This window comes from Odocoileus virginianus, chromosome 12 (assembly GCF_023699985.2).
Source record: "Odocoileus virginianus isolate 20LAN1187 ecotype Illinois chromosome 12, Ovbor_1.2, whole genome shotgun sequence".
NCBI lineage: Eukaryota > Metazoa > Chordata > Mammalia > Artiodactyla > Cervidae > Odocoileus > Odocoileus virginianus.
Genome location: NC_069685.1, coordinates 3,820,772 through 3,827,255, shown reverse-complemented (window position 1 = coordinate 3,827,255; position 6,484 = coordinate 3,820,772). Strand labels below are relative to the sequence as shown.

Below are 6,484 nucleotides of genomic sequence, written 5' to 3'. Positions count from 1 at the left end.
AAGAATGCTTAGGCTGGTATGGTGGCCAGAAACGAACTTGAAATGTGGGCCCGAGGCCTGTTTCAGAGATGGGGAGTGTAGGGCCGGCAGAGGAGAGGTCGATGCTGCCGAGAGTCAACGCCAAACGCTTTTGCGCTGGCCCAACCAGAAATCTTGCTTTACAGACGCCTAGGGTTTTGCCCACAGCAGCCAAGTCCTCCCCGCTCCCACTCACTGGGTCACTCTCCCACCTGGGTATCGAGCACTTACGTGGTACTGACTGAACACCGCTGTGGGCTCTTGCATCCCTTTTTAAGAATAAGTGGAAACACATTTATTGTTCCTTCTGTCTGTTGTAGAAAATATGGATAAGCAAAAGGATAAAAAAAAGAAAGCCAGTGTAATCCTGCCACCCACCAAGCAGCACTTGCCATTTCGGTCCATTTCCTCCCAGACTTGTGTGTGTGTGTGCGTTTTTACAGAAGTGGGATATGCACACGATTCTGTGAAATACTTTCGCATTTAATGTTCTGTAAAAAGCTAGATTCTTTCTGAATGCCCATCATAAGTTTTACTGATATTTCTCATTCAGTGGGTCGACACCAAACACCTCTTCTTACCTATCCCTGACTTAAATCTATGCCTGAGTTTGTCAGTTACTAACATACTGCTTGCTGCATCTTCTGAGCCCACAATAGGGGCCTGGGCACTCGATAGTCACAGGTGAGTCTGCCCAGGCACTCCCTTCCCAACCCTTCTCATGTTTAATTGGTCACTAAATCACGCGTGCATCCAGCACGTATCTGTCCCATCTGTCCTGGCATGCCTGGGAGCGGTCTGTGCCCCCATGAGGCGCTCATTCTATAAAACTGGGCAGCTGCTGTATTGCAGACTTTGCTTCCTGCTCTGGACGCACCAGAGTAAACAAGACAGGCAGAGTCCCTCCTTCCAGGGCGCTAGTGCCCTACAGGGAGAAATAGACAATACGGCACTGCACTAGTTCTTGATTACTGTGTGGCAAATGACGCCCGAACTTAGTGACTTAAGATAGCAAGTTCTTAGTCACAGTTTCTGCGGGTCAGGAGTCGTGGCTCCACTCGGCACCTTCTGCCTTGGAGTTTCTCCCACAACTGCAGCTGGGGTGTCAGGCAGGGCTGCAGGCGCCTCCAAGGTAAGCAAGCGGCGGGGCGGCGGGGGAGGTGAAGTTCATTTCCGAGCTCGTTCTCATAGTCGTTGGCAGGATTCAGCACCTTGCAGGTTGTTGATGGCAGACTGCTCTCTCCGTTAGGATAGCACAAGCTTCAACAGGACAAGCAAGAGAGGGGTGGAGGCGGGAGAGAGAGAGGGAAGGGAAGAGAACGGGGAGGAAGAAGCCACATCTTCAGGACGTAATCTCAGAAGCGGCGTGCCATCACATTGCACATTCTCTTTGTGAGAAGTGCATCCCTAGGTCTGCCCCCACTGTAGTGGGGCTCTTAGGGAGCCATTCTCAAAGGCTGCCTGCCCCTGTTGCAACAAGGGGTGTCGCAACAAGACACCTCCAGCTCAAGCTCAGCACTAGGAAGGAAACGAAATGGGGAGAAGACGCAGCGTCCCTGGGAGACGCCTTAGTGAGCCGGCAGCAGAGACTCACCAGCAGAGAACGGGTGTGGGGAGCCGGTGGCAAGAAGGGGCCTGTGTGCGAATACCCAGGTTCTCCCGGACAGGAGCAGGAAGCGTGAGCTCTGCATGCTTGAGAAAGCACAGGGCCGGTGACGCAGAGAACATCAGTGACGGGATACTGTGCCTGGTTAGGGAAGAACGTAGACCTTATAACAGATCGCACGACGCAAACATTCCCCCGGCTTTGAAATAGGAAGTAACTTCCCTAAGATCACAGCTTGGAGGTGACAGGGTTTGAACTTGGGTCACCTGATGTTGAGATCCATGTGTTTGCGGTGCCAGCATCCCACAGTTCACTGCAGGATGAACTGCCCAGGACGGAGCAGTTTCCTGGGAACTGAGACTTCCGTGGCTGAAACCAGGACGGTCCAGAGGACACCAGGATAACTATCCTGGTCGGTTGCCCTGAAGTGAAAACATGACCGCTGGGGCTCTTTGATGTGGTATTAAACCCAGGCCCAGCCAGCAGCCGTGAGTCAGCCCGAGAAAGACTCAGCTGTGTCTTTTGTTGCCAAAAGAATAAATTGCGGCATAGCCCCACCTTGTCGTTAAAGTACGATGTTTAAAGACTACAGTTTTGTTGCCTTTTGTTTTTCTCAGGTCATTCCTGGGAGAAAAGCTGACCTAGCACACAGGCATGGGCAGGGAACCTGGGGGCGGGGAGAGACCGAGCCGGCCGCAGCCTGTCCTCAGCCCCTGAGCAGGACCCGGGAGCAGGGCGGGGCCCTGTCCCTCGGACGGCTTCCCTCCGGGCACCTGCCCCCAGCACACGTGCTGCTGCGGGAGCCCTGTGCCCCCGCCTGAATCCCACCCTCCCGCTTCCTCCTCAGCACAGCGCCGGGCCCTGGAGGTGCTCCCGGCCGACCCATGACAATGCCCCGTGCTGTGACGGGACCGAGCAGGCCGCACCAGGGAGAGCTGCAGGCTGAGCTGCGGGCGTGGCTTGGCTTTGCTTGCTTTGCTCGCTTTTCCGTACCCCAGTGACTTGAGGCGGAGAGTTAGTGGCGCAAAGATTGTCCCAGTGGGATTGGTCACCCCTCATTGAGGCAACCAGTCCTGCATTCCCCTGCAGGCCACCTCTCCTTGGTGAGCCTCTTCTCTTGCAAACTCTGTGACCTGGAGGTTCTCCTCTGCTCCTCACGACCCCTCCTCTCCTAATTCCTTTCCTGGCCGCTCTGCCTCGGAGAGGGAGTGATGCCGTGGCGGGGCTCTCAGCCGCCTTGCCCCCTCCCCGGAGAGCCCCACACTGGGTTGGAGCCTGCACCTCTAACCTGGAGACCTCCTGCGGGGATGTCAGACCAGACTGACTTGATTCAGAGACCACGGTAGATCGTACACACTCACTCTGCCAGCAGCCCCTGCGGACGGAACACAGTCCATGCACGCACGCACACTCCATATCGCCAGGCTTGGCCTGACGCCCAGCTTTGGCTGCAGAACGTGGGCAGAAGCGCCAGTGTGCTAGTTTCTAAGAGAAGCTTGAACAGGTGCTGCATGGCCCTTATCTTGCTCTCTTTCCTTCCACCACTGAAGGGCATGCTCAGAAAGAGGCTGCTTTTTCAGCCTGGCATTCCGAAGGAGAAAACCAAATGCCTCTGGTTTTTTCTCTGTTTTCTCTAGAATATCCAAAGCTGATGGTATCATAAAAAGCACATCATTGAAACGTGACTATTTGCAAATGGGATCAATTCTCTGAGAATGACTGAATAGGCAACTTCTTCCCATTCAAGGTGAAATGCAGAATTGCAGAAATTGATACATTCTGAACGAGCATATAAAATAATGCATGAATTGTTAAAAAAAAAAAAAGGCAGAGACATTTCTTTGCCGACAAAGGTCCGACTTGTCAAAGCGGTGGTTTTTCCAGTAGCCATATATGGCTGTGAGAGTTGGACCATAAATAAGGCTGAGCACCGAAGAATTGACACTTTTGAACTGTGGTGCTGGAGAAAACTCTTAAGAGTCCCTTGGGCAGCAAGGAGATCTAAAGGAAATCAACCCTGAATATTCATTGGAAGGACTGATGCTGAAGCTCCAGTACTTTGGCCTCCTGATGCAAAGAACTGACTCATTGGAAGAGACTCTGATGCTGGGAAAGATTGAGGGCAGGAGGAGAAGGAGGTGGCAGAGGGTGAGGTAGATGGTTGGATGGTGTCATCTACTCGAGGGACATGAGTTTGAGCAAACTCTGGGAGTTGGTGAAGGACGGGGGAGCCTGGCATGCTGCAGTCCACGGGGTCGCAGATGCACACACCTGAGCGTCTGAACCGCAGTAACAGCCAATATTAAAAGTTACCTATGAGAGAGCCAGATTCACGAGCACTCTGCCTGCCCCACCGTCCACCGAGCTTGCCTTATGGAGTACGGGGGCTTTTGGTTTGAAAGAGTGGGTGTTGAGACGGTCTGTTCTTAACAGAGCAACTGAAAAGGGTCCTTTCAGCATGCTGGCCCAAATCACACTTCCACTCTCTACCTACTTGGGGCTTCCCATGATGCCCAAGAGCTGTGACACCGCAGATCCTGCAGGGCCTGCGTGCCACCTGCTCGTCTCCTACCCTGGCTGTTCTCACCACCCAGAGCACTCACTCGCTCGACGGCCCCGTGGTACTCCCTCCCTCTGTCGAGGTTTTTATCCAACTATCACCTGATCGCTCGTGGAGATTGTACTTCCTTGCCCATCATTATTGCTTCTGTTAAAATCAAACACAGAGAGACCAGACTTGAACATTTCCTGAGGGGTCATACAAACAACCTTAGTTTAACTTATTTTACAAACAAGTGAGGTTACTAATTTCTACTTAAGTGTCGCATTGGTTTAACTTCCGTGTTTTGTGAACTTTGGAAGCTTCAGACGATGACTTTGAACACAGATCGTGTTACTCCCAGGTTGAAGCACTTCAGAGTCAATGAATAACGTTGACGTCTGCCTTCTTCTGCAGTCACAGGGCAGACCACGTGTTCCAGATGACTTGACCACAGGATGGTGCAACTGACATCAGCTAAATTACTGAGTCACTACCTGGACAAACAATTCCCTGGAGACTAGTCTGGACCCATGGTGGACTCTGTGAACTTGTTACAGCGGCATACCCTAAGCTGTCCTCATTGATGCCCATTCTCACATGCCGTTAGTCTCTCTCCCCATATACTACTCTAATTTTTCCGTAGTATTTATCATCACTCGACACATTGTGGGACTCCCCTGCTGGCTCAGACAGTAAAGCATCTGCCTACAATGTGGGAGACCCAGGTTCGATCCCTGGGTTGGGAAGATCCTCTGGAGAAGGAAATGGCAACCCATTCCAGTACTCTTCCCTGGAAAATCTCATGGACGGAGGAGCCTGGTAGGCTCCAGTCCATGGGGCTGCAAAGAGTTGGACATGACTGAGCAACTAAACTTTCACTTTCTATCAACACATTGCATATTTACACATTTGCTTCTGTAGGTCATTAATTTGTTGCTGTTGTTGTTTACTCGCTCAGACATGTCCAGCTGTTGTGTGACCCCAGGGACTGTAGCCCACCACGCTCCTCTGTCCATGGCATTTCCCAAGCAAGAATACTGGAGTCGGTTGCCATTTCCTTCTCCAAGGGGTCTTCTTGATCCAGGGCTCAAACTCGAGTCTCCTGTATTGCAGGAAGATTCTTTACTGCTGAGTCACTGGGGAAGCGTAGGTCATTAATGCTGCTCACCAAATATTTCCATCTTTCCATCTTCTGGATATGTAGGCTGGTTACATGGGGCCATGTTCCAGAGTCTCCATTGTGCGCAACAACTGGCCCCTTCGGACTCATCCTGGGTCCCAGGATGGCAGACAGAGCTGAGGCTGGTCCCCAGGATACCTGAATCCTGGGGCTCATGCCGTTTATAATGTTCTTCTCTTGAGAATGAGTGAGATCAGTGACTTACTTCTCAACAACAGAATGTGGTGAAGGTGACGATGGGGTGTCAGTCCCCTAATCATGTCACACTGTGTAAGCCCCCTGTCTTGCTAGTGACTCTGTCTCTATTGCCAGCTTTGAAGAACCAGCTGTCGTAAAACAAGTTGTCCTGTTGGAGACACCCAGGTGCACCCTAGGAGACAACAGTGAATCTGAGCAAGAAACTGCAGTCCTCACCCGCAGCTGCAGGAAATGCATTCAGCCAAACACCCGAGAAATATCAGAAGTGACTTTCCCTGGCTTAGGCAACGATGAGAGCCCTGTCAGTCTCTGGGTTTCAAACTAATGAGACTCTGAACACAGGATGCAGTGAAGCCACCGTGTTGGCCTCCCCACCCATCCGAGAAGAAGCTCCATGAGGCCAGAGACTTGTTTTTTCATTGGTTTCTCCAGCTTGCTTGGCACACAGGGCACTCAATAAATATTTGTGGATGAATGAATAAATGGAAAAAAATTGTTTTGTTTAACTCCATAATACATTCATTTAAATACAATGTTAAGTACATTTTGAAAAGTCTAAAGCAATTAAAGTTCTGTCATAGATTATTTGTTGTTATTGTTTAGTTGCTGAATTATGTCTGACTCTTTATGAACCCATGAACTGTAGCCTACCAGGCTCCTCTGTCCATGAGATTCTCTAGGCAAGAATACTGGAGTATGTTGCCAATTCCTTCTCCAGGGGATCTTCCTAACCCAGGGATTGAACCTGTATCTCTGGCATTGACATGTAGATTCTTTAAAACTGAGTCACCTGGGAAGCCCCATAAAATTATTACTGAGTTCCAGTTTTCATTATGCATGAAGATGATATGATTTGATCCGTGGTAGAACTAAATTTATGCTAAAACAAAAAATAGGATAATATAAATCAACTTCCATTGGTCTTAACTGTGTCATGAGA

General features: G+C 50.6%; 1 protein-coding gene across 2 annotated transcripts in view; it reads left to right on the top strand.

Moving 5' to 3' along the window:
• Positions 1-502: 502 nt before the first annotated feature.
• The window catches only part of TLR2 (toll like receptor 2), a 64,321-nt gene continuing 58,339 nt past the window's right edge, over positions 503-6,484 (top strand). The window contains exons 1-2 of one of the 2 annotated variants that reach the window (XR_011490569.1): positions 503-1,150; positions 5,659-6,027. The gene's annotated coding sequence lies outside the window, so the exon portion shown is untranslated. Of the gene's footprint in view, positions 1,151-5,658; positions 6,028-6,484 lie in introns of those variants that run through there. The other variant, XM_070474725.1, reaches the window with a different exon arrangement.